Consider the following 15,538-nt stretch of genomic DNA (forward strand, 5'->3'; position numbering starts at 1 on the left):
CAAGATAAAAAGCTTTTGCACAGCAAAAGAGACAGTCCACAAAACCAAAAGACAACCGACAGAATGGGAGAAAATATTTGCAAATGACCTATCAGATAAAGGGCTAGTATCCAAAATCTATAAAGAACTGATCAAACTCAACACCCAAAGAAGAAATAATCCAATCAAGAAATGGGCAGAAGACATGAACAGACATTTCTCCAAAGAAGACATCCAAATGGCCAACAGGCACATGAAAAAGTGCTCCACATCGCTCGGCATCAGGGAAATCCAAATCAAAACCTCCATGAGATACCACCTCACACCCGTCAGAATGGCTGAAATTAACAAGTCAGGGAACGACAGATGTTGGCGGGGATGTGGAGAAAGGGGAACCCTCCTACACTGTTGGTGGGAATGCAAGCTGGTGCAACCCCTCTGGGAAACAGCATGGAGGTTCCTCAAACAGTTGAAATTACAGCTACCGTTCGATCCAGCAATTGCACTACTGGGTCTTTACCACAAAGATACAAATGTAGGGACCCGAAGGGGTACGTGTACCCCAATGTTTATAGCAGCAATGTCCACCATAGCCAAACGGTGGAAAGAGCCAAGATGCCCATCGACAGATGAATGGATAAAGAAGATGTGGTGTATATACACAATGGAATATTATGCAGCCATCAAAAGGAATGAGATCTTGCCATTTGCAACGACGTGGATGGAACTGGAGGGTGTTATGCTGAGTGAAATAAGTCAATCAGAGAAAGACATGTATCATATGACCTCACTGATATGAGGAATTCTTCATCTCGGGAAAGAAACTGAGTGTTACTGGAGTGGTTGGGGGTGGGAGGGATGGGGTGGCTGGGTGATAGACATTGGGGAGGGTATGTGCTACGGTGAGCGCTGTGAATTGTGCAAGACTGTTGAATCACAGTTCTGTACTTCTGAAACAAATAACGCAACATATTTTAAGAAAAAAGAAAAAGAAGAAGATAACAGGAGAGGAAGAAAAGGGGAGTATGTCAGAGGGGGAGACGAACCATGAGAGATGATGGACTCTGAGAAACAAACTGAGGGTTCTAGAGGGGAGGGGGGTAGGAGGAGGGGTGAGCCTGGTGATGGGTATTGAGGAGGGCACGTTCGGCATGGAGCACTGGGTGTTATGAACAAACAATGAATCATGGAACACTGCACCAAAAACTAATGATGTAATATATGGTGATTAACATAACAATAAAAAATTAAAAAAAAAAAACAAGACCCATCAATATGCTGTCTGCAAGAGACTCATTTTAGACCCAAAGACACCCCCACATTGAAAGTGAGGGGGTGGAAAACCATTTACCATGCTAATGGACACCAAAAGAAAGCTGGGGTGGCAGTCCGTATACCAGACAAACTAGATATTAAAACAAAGACTGTAATAAGAGATGAGGAAGGACACTATATCCTACTTAAAGGGTCTATCCAACAAGAAGATCTAACAATTGTAAATATCTATGCCCCGAACATGGGAGCAGCCAATTATGTGAGGCAATTAATAACAAAAGCAAAGAAACACATTGACAACAATACAATCATAGTGGGGGACTTTAACACCGCCCTGACTGAAATGGACAGATCATCTAAGCCAAAGATCAACAAGGAAATAAAGACTTTAAATGACACACTGGACCAAATGGACTTCACAGACATATTCAGAACATTCCATCCCCAAGCAAAGGAATACACATTCTTCTCTAGTGCCCATGGAACATTCTCCAGAACTGATCACATCCCAGGTCACAAATCAGGTCTCAATCGGTACCAAAAGATTGGGATCATTCCCTGCATATTTTCAGACCACAATGCTTTGAAACTAGAACTCAACCACAAGAGGAAAGTCGGAAAGAACTCAAATACATGGAGGCTAAAGAGCATCCTACTAAAGAATGAATGGGTCAACCAGGAAATTAAAGAAGAATTAAAAAAATTCATGGAAACCAATGAAAATGAAAACACAACGGTTCCAAATCTTTGCGATACAACAAAGGCAGTCCTGAGAGGAAAATATATAGCAATACAAGCCTTTCTCAAGAAACAAGAAAGGTCTCAAATACACAACCTGACCCTACACCGAAAGGAGCTGGAGAAAGAACAGCAAATAAAGCCTAAACCCAGCAGGAGAAGAGAAATGATAAAGATCAGAGCAGAAATCAATGAACTAGAAACCAAAAGAACAGTAGAACAGATCCACGAAACTAGGAGCTGGTTCTTGGAAAGAATGAACAAGATTGATAAACCCCTGGCCAGACTTATCAAGAAGAAAAGAGAAATGACCCAAATCAACAAAATCATGAAGGAAAGAGGAGAGATCACAACCAACACCAAAGAAATACAAACAATGATAAGAACATATTATGAGCAACTCTATGCCAGCAAATTAGATAACCTGGAAGAAATGGGTGCATGCCTAGAGATGTATCAACTACCACAATTGAACCAGGAAGAAATAGAAAACCTGAACAGACCTATAACCACTAAGGAAATTGAAAGAGTCATCAAAAATCTCCCAAGAAACAAAAGCCCAGGGCCAGATGGCTTCCCAGGGGAATTCTATCAGCCATTTCAAGAAGAATTAATACCTATTCTCCTGAAACTGTTCCAAAAAATAGAAATGGAAGGGAAACTTCCAAACTCATTTTATGAGGCCAGCATTACCTTGATCCCAAAACCAGACAAAGACCCCATCAAAAAAGAGAATTACAGACCAATATCCTTGATGAACATGGAAGCAAAATTTCTCACACACACACACACACAAAAACTAGCCAATGGGTTCCAACAGTACATTAAAAGGATTATTCACCAGGACCAAGTGGGATTTATTCCTGGGCTGCAAGGCTGGTTCAACATCCGCAAATCAATCAACGTGATACAATACATTAACAAAAGAAAGAGCAAGAATCATATGATCCTCTCAATAGATGCAGAAAAAGCATTTGACAAAGTACCACATCCTTTCTTGATCCAAACTCTTCAGAGTATAGGGATAGAGGGTACATACCTCAATATCATAAAAGCCATCTATGAAAAACCTACAGCGAATATCATTCTCAATGGGGAAAGGCCGAGAGCTTTTCCCCTAAAGTCAGGAACGCGGCAGGGATGTCCACTCTCACCAGTGCTATTCAACGTAGTATTAGAAGTCCTAGCCACAGCAATCAGACAACAAAAAGAAATCAAAGGCATCCAAATCGTCAAAGAGGAAGTCAAACCTCTCACTCTTTGCAGATGATAAGATACTGTATGTGGAAAACCCAAAAGACTCCACCCCAAAACTGCTAGAACTCATACAGGAATTCAGTAAAGTAGCAGGATACAACATCAGTGCACAGAAATCGGTGGCATTCCTCTACACCAACAACAAGACAGAAGAGAGACAAATCAAGGAGTCGATCCCATTTACAATTGCACCCAAAACCATTAGATCCCTAGGAAGAAATCTAAGCAAAGAGGCAAAGGAGCTGTACTCAGAGAACTATGAAATACTCATGAAAGAAATGGAAGAAGACACAAAGAAATGGAACAACGTTCCGTGCTCATGGATTGGGAGAATCAACATTGTGAAGATGTCAATGCTACCTAGAGCAATCTACACATTCAGTGCAATCCCCATCAAAATACCATCCACTTTTCTCAAAGAAATGGAAGAAATAATCCTCAAATTTGTATGGAACCAGAAGAGACCCAGAATAGCCAGAGGACTCCTGAAAAAGAAAAGCAAAGCTGGCGGCATCACAATTCCGGACTTCCAGCTCTATGACAAAGCTGTCATCATCAAGACAGTATGGTACTGGCACAAAAACAGACACATAGATCAATGGAACAGAATCGAGAGCCCAGAAATGGACCCTCAACTCTATGGTCAACTTATCTTTGACAAAGCAGGAAAGAATGTCCAATGGCAAAAAGACAGTCTCTTCAACAAATGGTGTTGGGAAAATTGGACAGCCACATGCAGAAGAATGAAACTGGACCATTTCCTTACACCACACACAAAAATAGACTCCAAACGGTTGAAAGACCTAAACGTGAGACAGGAGTCCATCAAAATCCTAAAGGAGAACACAGGTAGCAACCTTTTCGACCTTAGCCGCAGCAACTTCTTCCTAGAAACATCGCCAAAGGCACGGGAAGCCAGGGCAAAAACGAACTCTTGGGATTTCATCAAGATAAAAAGCTTTTGCACAGCAAAAGAGACAGTCCACAAAACCAAAAGACAACCGACAGAATGGGAGAAAATATTTGCAAATGACCTATCAGATAAAGGGCTAGTATCCAAAATCTATAAAGAACTGATCAAACTCAACACCCAAAGAAGAAATAATCCAATCAAGAAATGGGCAGAAGACATGAACAGACATTTCTCCAAAGAAGACATCCAAATGGCCAACAGGCACATGAAAAAGTGCTCCACATCGCTCGGCATCAGGGAAATCCAAATCAAAACCTCCATGAGATACCACCTCACACCCGTCAGAATGGCTGAAATTAACAAGTCAGGGAACGACAGATGTTGGCGGGGATGTGGAGAAAGGGGAACCCTCCTACACTGTTGGTGGGAATGCAAGCTGGTGCAACCCCTCTGGGAAACAGCATGGAGGTTCCTCAAACAGTTGAAATTAGAGCTACCGTTCGATCCAGCAATTGCACTACTGGGTCTTTACCACAAAGATACAAATGTAGGGACCCGAAGGGGTACGTGTACCCCAATGTTTATAGCAGCAATGTCCACCATAGCCAAACGGTGGAAAGAGCCAAGATGCCCATCGACAGATGAATGGATAAAGAAGATGTGGTGTATATACACAATGGAATATTATGCAGCCATCAAAAGGAATGAGATCTTGCCATTTGCAACGACGTGGATGGAACTGGAGGGTGTTATGCTGAGTGAAATAAGTCAATCAGAGAAAGACATGTATCATATGACCTCACTGATATGAGGAATTCTTCATCTCGGGAAAGAAACTGAGTGTTACTGGAGTGGTTGGGGGTGGGAGGGATGGGGTGGCTGGGTGATAGACATTGGGGAGGGTATGTGCTACGGTGAGCGCTGTGAATTGTGCAAGACTGTTGAATCACAGTTCTGTACTTCTGAAACAAATAACGCAACATATTTTAAGAAAAAAGAAAAAGAAGAAGATAACAGGAGAGGAAGAAAAGGGGAGTATGTCAGAGGGGGAGACGAACCATGAGAGATGATGGACTCTGAGAAACAAACTGAGGGTTCTAGAGGGGAGGGGGGTAGGAGGAGGGGTGAGCCTGGTGATGGGTATTGAGGAGGGCACGTTCGGCATGGAGCACTGGGTGTTATGAACAAACAATGAATCATGGAACACTGCACCAAAAACTAATGATGTAATATATGGTGATTAACATAACAATAAAAAATTAAAAAAAAAAACAAGACCCATCAATATGCTGTCTGCAAGAGACTCATTTTAGACCCAAAGACACCCCCACATTGAAAGTGAGGGGGTGGAAAACCATTTACCATGCTAATGGACACCAAAAGAAAGCTGGGGTGGCAGTCCGTATACCAGACAAACTAGATTTTAAAACAAAGACTGTAATAAGAGATGAGGAAGGACACTATATCCTACTTAAAGGGTCTATCCAACAAGAAGATCTAACAATTGTAAATATCTATGCCCCGAACATGGGAGCAGCCAATTATGTGAGGCAATTAATAACAAAAGCAAAGAAACACATTGACAACAATACAATCATAGTGGGGGACTTTAACACCGCCCTGACTGAAATGGACAGATCATCTAAGCCAAAGATCAACAAGGAAATAAAGACTTTAAATGACACACTGGACCAAATGGACTTCACAGACATATTCAGAACATTCCATCCCCAAGCAAAGGAATACACATTCTTCTCTAGTGCCCATGGAACATTCTCCAGAACTGATCACATCCCAGGTCACAAATCAGGTCTCAATCGGTACCAAAAGATTGGGATCATTCCCTGCATATTTTCAGACCACAATGCTTTGAAACTAGAACTCAACCACAAGAGGAAAGTCGGAAAGAACTCAAATACATGGAGGCTAAAGAGCATCCTACTAAAGAATGAATGGGTCAACCAGGAAATTAAAGAAGAATTAAAAAAATTCATGGAAACCAATGAAAATGAAAACACAACGGTTCCAAATCTTTGGGATACAACAAAGGCAGTCCTGAGAGGAAAGTATATAGCAATACAAGCCTTTCTCAAGAAACAAGAAAGGTCTCAAATACACAACCTGACCCTACACCGAAAGGAGCTGGAGAAAGAACAGCAAATAAAGCCTAAACCCAGCAGGAGAAGAGAAATGATAAAGATCAGAGCAGAAATCAATGAACTAGAAACCAAAAGAACAGTAGAACAGATCCACGAAACTAGGAGCTGGTTCTTGGAAAGAATGAACAAGATTGATAAACCCCTGGCCAGACTTATCAAGAAGAAAAGAGAAATGACCCAAATCAACAAAATCATGAAGGAAAGAGGAGAGATCACAACCAACACCAAAGAAATACAAACAATGATAAGAACATATTATGAGCAACTCTATGCCAGCAAATTAGATAACCTGGAAGAAATGGGTGCATGCCTAGAGATGTATCAACTACCACAATTGAACCAGGAAGAAATAGAAAACCTGAACAGACCTATAACCACTAAGGAAATTGAAAGAGTCATCAAAAATCTCCCAAGAAACAAAAGCCCAGGGCCAGATGGCTTCCCAGGGGAATTCTATCAGCCATTTCAAGAAGAATTAATACCTATTGTCCTGAAACTGTTCCAAAAAATAGAAATGGAAGGGAAACTTCCAAACTCATTTTATGAGGCCAGCATTACCTTGATCCCAAAACCAGACAAAGACCCCATCAAAAAAGAGAATTACAGACCAATATCCTTGATGAACATGGAAGCAAAATTTCTCACACACACACACACACAAAAACTAGCCAATGGGTTCCAACAGTACATTAAAAGGATTATTCACCAGGACCAAGTGGGATTTATTCCTGGGCTGCAAGGCTGGTTCAACATCCGCAAATCAATCAACGTGATACAATACATTAACAAAAGAAAGAGCAAGAATCATATGATCCTCTCAATAGATGCAGAAAAAGCATTTGACAAAGTACCACATCCTTTCTTGATCCAAACTCTTCACAGTATAGGGATAGAGGGTACATACCTCAATATCATAAAAGCCATCTATGAAAAACCTACAGCGAATATCATTCTCAATGGGGAAAGGCCGAGAGCTTTTCCCCTAAAGTCAGGAACGCGGCAGGGATGTCCACTCTCACCAGTGCTATTCAACGTATTATTAGAAGTCCTAGCCACAGCAATCAGACAACAAAAAGAAATCAAAGGCATCCAAATCGGCAAAGAGGAAGTCAAACCTCTCACTCTTTGCAGATGATAAGATACTGTATGTGGAAAACCCAAAAGACTCCACCCCAAAACTGCTAGAACTCATTCAGGAATTCAGTAAAGTAGCAGGATACAACATCAGTGCACAGAAATCGGTGGCATTCCTCTACACCAACAACAAGACAGAAGAGAGACAAATCAAGGAGTCGATCCCATTTACAATTGCACCCAAAACCATTAGATCCCTAGGAAGAAATCTAAGCAAAGAGGCAAAGGAGCTGTACTCAGAGAACTATGAAATACTCATGAAAGAAATGGAAGAAGACACAAAGAAATGGAACAACGTTCCGTGCTCATGGATTGGGAGAATCAACATTGTGAAGATGTCAATGCTACCTAGAGCAATCTACACATTCAGTGCAATCCCCATCAAAATACCATCCACTTTTCTCAAAGAAATGGAAGAAATAATCCTCAAATTTGTATGGAACCAGAAGAGACCCAGAATAGCCAGAGGACTCCTGAAAAAGAAAAGCAAAGCTGGCGGCATCACAATTCCGGACTTCCAGCTCTATGACAAAGCTGTCATCATCAAGACAGTATGGTACTGGCACAAAAACAGACACAGAGATCAATGGAACAGAATCGAGAGCCCAGAAATGGACCCTCAACTCTATGGTCAACTTATCTTTGACAAAGCAGGAAAGAATGTCCAATGGCAAAAAGACAGTCTCTTCAACAAATGGTGTTGGGAAAATTGGACAGCCACATGCAGAAGAATGAAACTGGACCATTTCCTTACACCACACACAAAAATAGACTCCAAACGGTTGAAAGACCTAAACGTGAGACAGGAGTCCATCAAAATCCTAAAGGAGAACACAGGTAGCAACCTTTTCGACCTTAGCCGCAGCAACTTCTTCCTAGAAACATCGCCAAAGGCACGGGAAGCCAGGGCAAAAACGAACTCTTGGGATTTCATCAAGATAAAAAGCTTTTGCACAGCAAAAGAGACAGTCCACAAAACCAAAAGACAACCGACAGAATGGGAGAAAATATTTGCAAATGACCTATCAGATAAAGGGCTAGTATCCAAAATCTATAAAGAACTGATCAAACTCAACACCCAAAGAAGAAATAATCCAATCAAGAAATGGGCAGAAGACATGAACAGACATTTCTCCAAAGAAGACATCCAAATGGCCAACAGGCACATGAAAAAGTGCTCCACATCGCTCGGCATCAGGGAAATCCAAATCAAAACCTCCATGAGATACCACCTCACACCCGTCAGAATGGCTGAAATTAACAAGTCAGGGAACGACAGATGTTGGCGGGGATGTGGAGAAAGGGGAACCCTCCTACACTGTTGGTGGGAATGCAAGCTGGTGCAACCCCTCTGGGAAACAGCATGGAGGTTCCTCAAACAGTTGAAATTAGAGCTACCGTTCGATCCAGCAATTGCACTACTGGGTCTTTACCACAAAGATACAAATGTAGGGACCCGAAGGGGTACGTGTACCCCAATGTTTATAGCAGCAATGTCCACCATAGCCAAACGGTGGAAAGAGCCAAGATGCCCATCGACAGATGAATGGATAAAGAAGATGTGGTGTATATACACAATGGAATATTATGCAGCCATCAAAAGGAATGAGATCTTGCCATTTGCAACGACGTGGATGGAACTGGAGGGTGTTATGCTGAGTGAAATAAGTCAATCAGAGAAAGACATGTATCATATGACCTCACTGATATGAGGAATTCTTCATCTCGGGAAAGAAACTGAGTGTTACTGGAGTGGTTGGGGGTGGGAGGGATGGGGTGGCTGGGTGATAGACATTGGGGAGGGTATGTGCTACGGTGAGCGCTGTGAATTGTGCAAGACTGTTGAATCACAGTTCTGTACTTCTGAAACAAATAACGCAACATATTTTAAGAAAAAAGAAAAAGAAGAAGATAACAGGAGAGGAAGAAAAGGGGAGTATGTCAGAGGGGGAGACGAACCATGAGAGATGATGGACTCTGAGAAACAAACTGAGGGTTCTAGAGGGGAGGGGGGTAGGAGGAGGGGTGAGCCTGGTGATGGGTATTGAGGAGGGCACGTTCGGCATGGAGCACTGGGTGTTATGAACAAACAATGAATCATGGAACACTGCACCAAAAACTAATGATGTAATATATGGTGATTAACATAACAATAAAAAAGTAAAAAAAAAAACAAGACCCATCAATATGCTGTCTGCAAGAGACTCATTTTAGACCCAAAGACACCCCCACATTGAAAGTGAGGGGGTGGAAAACCATTTACCATGCTAATGGACACCAAAAGAAAGCTGGGGTGGCAGTCCGTATACCAGACAAACTAGATTTTAAAACAAAGACTGTAATAAGAGATGAGGAAGGACACTATATCCTACTTAAAGGGTCTATCCAACAAGAAGATCTAACAATTGTAAATATCTATGCCCCGAACATGGGAGCAGCCAATTATGTGAGGCAATTAATAACAAAAGCAAAGAAACACATTGACAACAATACAATCATAGTGGGGGACTTTAACACCGCCCTGACTGAAATGGACAGATCATCTAAGCCAAAGATCAACAAGGAAATAAAGACTTTAAATGACACACTGGACCAAATGGACTTCACAGACATATTCAGAACATTCCATCCCCAAGCAAAGGAATACACATTCTTCTCTAGTGCCCATGGAACATTCTCCAGAACTGATCACATCCCAGGTCACAAATCAGGTCTCAATCGGTACCAAAAGATTGGGATCATTCCCTGCATATTTTCAGACCACAATGCTTTGAAACTAGAACTCAACCACAAGAGGAAAGTCGGAAAGAACTCAAATACATGGAGGCTAAAGAGCATCCTACTAAAGAATGAATGGGTCAACCAGGAAATTAAAGAAGAATTAAAAAAATTCATGGAAACCAATGAAAATGAAAACACAGCGGTTCCAAATCTTTGGGATACAACAAAGGCAGTCCTGAGAGGAAAGTATATAGCAATACAAGCCTTTCTCAAGAAACAAGAAAGGTCTCAAATACACAACCTGACCCTACACCGAAAGGAGCTGGAGAAAGAACAGCAAATAAAGCCTAAACCCAGCAGGAGAAGAGAAATGATAAAGATCAGAGCAGAAATCAATGAACTAGAAACCAAAAGAACAGTAGAACAGATCCACGAAACTAGGAGCTGGTTCTTGGAAAGAATGAACAAGATTGATAAACCCCTGGCCAGACTTATCAAGAAGAAAAGAGAAATGACCCAAATCAACAAAATCATGAAGGAAAGAGGAGAGATCACAACCAACACCAAAGAAATACAAACAATGATAAGAACATATTATGAGCAACTCTATGCCAGCAAATTAGATAACCTGGAAGAAATGGGTGCATGCCTAGAGATGTATCAACTACCACAATTGAACCAGGAAGAAATAGAAAACCTGAACAGACCTATAACCACTAAGGAAATTGAAAGAGTCATCAAAAATCTCCCAAGAAACAAAAGCCCAGGGCCAGATGGCTTCCCAGGGGAATTCTATCAGCCATTTCAAGAAGAATTAATACCTATTCTCCTGAAACTGTTCCAAAAAATAGAAATGGAAGGGAAACTTCCAAACTCATTTTATGAGGCCAGCATTACCTTGATCCCAAAACCAGACAAAGACCCCATCAAAAAAGAGAATTACAGACCAATATCCTTGATGAACATGGAAGCAAAATTTCTCACACACACACACACACACACAAAAACTAGCCAATGGGTTCCAACAGTACATTAAAAGGATTATTCACCAGGACCAAGTGGGATTTATTCCTGGGCTGCAAGGCTGGTTCAACATCCGCAAATCAATCAACGTGATACAATACATTAACAAAAGAAAGAGCAAGAATCATATGATCCTCTCAATAGATGCAGAAAAAGCATTTGACAAAGTACCACATCCTTTCTTGATCCAAACTCTTCAGAGTATAGGGATAGAGGGTACATACCTCAATATCATAAAAGCCATCTATGAAAAACCTACAGCGAATATCATTCTCAATGGGGAAAGGCCGAGAGCTTTTCCCCTAAAGTCAGGAACGCGGCAGGGATGTCCACTCTCACCAGTGCTATTCAACGTAGTATTAGAAGTCCTAGCCACAGCAATCAGACAACAAAAAGAAATCAAAGGCATCCAAATCGTCAAAGAGGAAGTCAAACCTCTCACTCTTTGCAGATGATAAGATACTGTATGTGGAAAACCCAAAAGACTCCACCCCAAAACTGCTAGAACTCATACAGGAATTCAGTAAAGTAGCAGGATACAACATCAGTGCACAGAAATCGGTGGCATTCCTCTACACCAACAACAAGACAGAAGAGAGACAAATCAAGGAGTCGATCCCATTTACAATTGCACCCAAAACCATTAGATCCCTAGGAAGAAATCTAAGCAAAGAGGCAAAGGAGCTGTACTCAGAGAACTATGAAATACTCATGAAAGAAATGGAAGAAGACACAAAGAAATGGAACAACGTTCCGTGCTCATGGATTGGGAGAATCAACATTGTGAAGATGTCAATGCTACCTAGAGCAATCTACACATTCAGTGCAATCCCCATCAAAATACCATCCACTTTTCTCAAAGAAATGGAAGAAATAATCCTCAAATTTGTATGGAACCAGAAGAGACCCAGAATAGCCAGAGGACTCCTGAAAAAGAAAAGCAAAGCTGGCGGCATCACAATTCCGGACTTCCAGCTCTATGACAAAGCTGTCATCATCAAGACAGTATGGTACTGGCACAAAAACAGACACAGAGATCAATGGAACAGAATCGAGAGCCCAGAAATGGACCCTCAACTCTATGGTCAACTTATCTTTGACAAAGCAGGAAAGAATGTCCAATGGCAAAAAGACAGTCTCTTCAACAAATGGTGTTGGGAAAATTGGACAGCCACATGCAGAAGAATGAAACTGGACCATTTCCTTACACCACACACAAAAATAGACTCCAAACGGTTGAAAGACCTAAACGTGAGACAGGAGTCCATCAAAATCCTAAAGGAGAACACAGGTAGCAACCTTTTCGACCTTAGCCGCAGCAACTTCTTCCTAGAAACATCGCCAAAGGCACGGGAAGCCAGGGCAAAAACGAACTCTTGGGATTTCATCAAGATAAAAAGCTTTTGCACAGCAAAAGAGACAGTCCACAAAACCAAAAGACAACCGACAGAATGGGAGAAAATATTTGCAAATGACCTATCAGATAAAGGGCTAGTATCCAAAATCTATAAAGAACTGATCAAACTCAACACCCAAAGAAGAAATAATCCAATCAAGAAATGGGCAGAAGACATGAACAGACATTTCTCCAAAGAAGACATCCAAATGGCCAACAGGCACATGAAAAAGTGCTCCACATCGCTCGGCATCAGGGAAATCCAAATCAAAACCTCCATGAGATACCACCTCACACCCGTCAGAATGGCTGAAATTAACAAGTCAGGGAACGACAGATGTTGGCGGGGATGTGGAGAAAGGGGAACCCTCCTACACTGTTGGTGGGAATGCAAGCTGGTGCAACCCCTCTGGGAAACAGCATGGAGGTTCCTCAAACAGTTGAAATTAGAGCTACCGTTCGATCCAGCAATTGCACTACTGGGTCTTTACCACAAAGATACAAATGTAGGGACCCGAAGGGGTACGTGTACCCCAATGTTTATAGCAGCAATGTCCACCATAGCCAAACGGTGGAAAGAGCCAAGATGCCCATCGACAGATGAATGGATAAAGAAGATGTGGTGTATATACACAATGGAATATTATGCAGCCATCAAAAGGAATGAGATCTTGCCATTTGCAACGACGTGGATGGAACTGGAGGGTGTTATGCTGAGTGAAATAAGTCAATCAGAGAAAGACATGTATCATATGACCTCACTGATATGAGGAATTCTTCATCTCGGGAAAGAAACTGAGTGTTACTGGAGTGGTTGGGGGTGGGAGGGATGGGGTGGCTGGGTGATAGACATTGGGGAGGGTATGTGCTACGGTGAGCGCTGTGAATTGTGCAAGACTGTTGAATCACAGTTCTGTACTTCTGAAACAAATAACGCAACATATTTTAAGAAAAAAGAAAAAGAAGAAGATAACAGGAGAGGAAGAAAAGGGGAGTATGTCAGAGGGGGAGACGAACCATGAGAGATGATGGACTCTGAGAAACAAACTGAGGGTTCTAGAGGGGAGGGGGGTAGGAGGAGGGGTGAGCCTGGTGATGGGTATTGAGGAGGGCACGTTCGGCATGGAGCACTGGGTGTTATGAACAAACAATGAATCATGGAACACTGCACCAAAAACTAATGATGTAATATATGGTGATTAACATAACAATAAAAAATTAAAAAAAAAAACAAGACCCATCAATATGCTGTCTGCAAGAGACTCATTTTAGACCCAAAGACACCCCCACATTGAAAGTGAGGGGGTGGAAAACCATTTACCATGCTAATGGACACCAAAAGAAAGCTGGGGTGGCAGTCCGTATACCAGACAAACTAGATTTTAAAACAAAGACTGTAATAAGAGATGAGGAAGGACACTATATCCTACTTAAAGGGTCTATCCAACAAGAAGATCTAACAATTGTAAATATCTATGCCCCGAACATGGGAGCAGCCAATTATGTGAGGCAATTAATAACAAAAGCAAAGAAACACATTGACAACAATACAATCATAGTGGGGGACTTTAACACCGCCCTGACTGAAATGGACAGATCATCTAAGCCAAAGATCAACAAGGAAATAAAGACTTTAAATGACACACTGGACCAAATGGACTTCACAGACATATTCAGAACATTCCATCCCCAAGCAAAGGAATACACATTCTTCTCTAGTGCCCATGGAACATTCTCCAGAACTGATCACATCCCAGGTCACAAATCAGGTCTCAATCGGTACCAAAAGATTGGGATCATTCCCTGCATATTTTCAGACCACAATGCTTTGAAACTAGAACTCAACCACAAGAGGAAAGTCGGAAAGAACTCAAATACATGGAGGCTAAAGAGCATCCTACTAAAGAATGAATGGGTCAACCAGGAAATTAAAGAAGAATTAAAAAAATTCATGGAAACCAATGAAAATGAAAACACAACGGTTCCAAATCTTTGGGATACAACAAAGGCAGTCCTGAGAGGAAAGTATATAGCAATACAAGCCTTTCTCAAGAAACAAGAAAGGTCTCAAATACACAACCTGACCCTACACCGAAAGGAGCTGGAGAAAGAACAGCAAATAAAGCCTAAACCCAGCAGGAGAAGAGAAATGATAAAGATCAGAGCAGAAATCAATGAACTAGAAACCAAAAGAACAGTAGAACAGATCCACGAAACTAGGAGCTGGTTCTTGGAAAGAATGAACAAGATTGATAAACCCCTGGCCAGACTTATCAAGAAGAAAAGAGAAATGACCCAAATCAACAAAATCATGAAGGAAAGAGGAGAGATCACAACCAACACCAAAGAAATACAAACAATGATAAGAACATATTATGAGCAACTCTATGCCAGCAAATTAGATAACCTGGAAGAAATGGGTGCATGCCTAGAGATGTATCAACTACCACAATTGAACCAGGAAGAAATAGAAAACCTGAACAGACCTATAACCACTAAGGAAATTGAAAGAGTCATCAAAAATCTCCCAAGAAACAAAAGCCCAGGGCCAGATGGCTTCCCAGGGGAATTCTATCAGCCATTTCAAGAAGAATTAATACCTATTGTCCTGAAACTGTTCCAAAAAATAGAAATGGAAGGGAAACTTCCAAACTCATTTTATGAGGCCAGCATTACCTTGATCCCAAAACCAGACAAAGACCCCATCAAAAAAGAGAATTACAGACCAATATCCTTGATGAACATGGAAGCAAAATTTCTCACACACACACACACACAAAAACTAGCCAATGGGTTCCAAAAGTACATTAAAAGGATTATTCACCAGGACCAAGTGGGATTTATTCCTGGGCTGCAAGGCTGGTTCAACATCCGCAAATCAATCAACGTGATACAATACATTAACAAAAGAAAGAGCAAGAATCATATGATCCTCTCAATAGA

The sequence above is a fragment of the Eumetopias jubatus genome, unplaced genomic scaffold (assembly GCF_037043125.1).
Source record: "Eumetopias jubatus isolate StellerSeaLion01/CBP00866 unplaced genomic scaffold, mEumJub1_p1.0 scaffold_6, whole genome shotgun sequence".
Classification (NCBI taxonomy): Eukaryota; Metazoa; Chordata; class Mammalia; order Carnivora; family Otariidae; genus Eumetopias; species Eumetopias jubatus.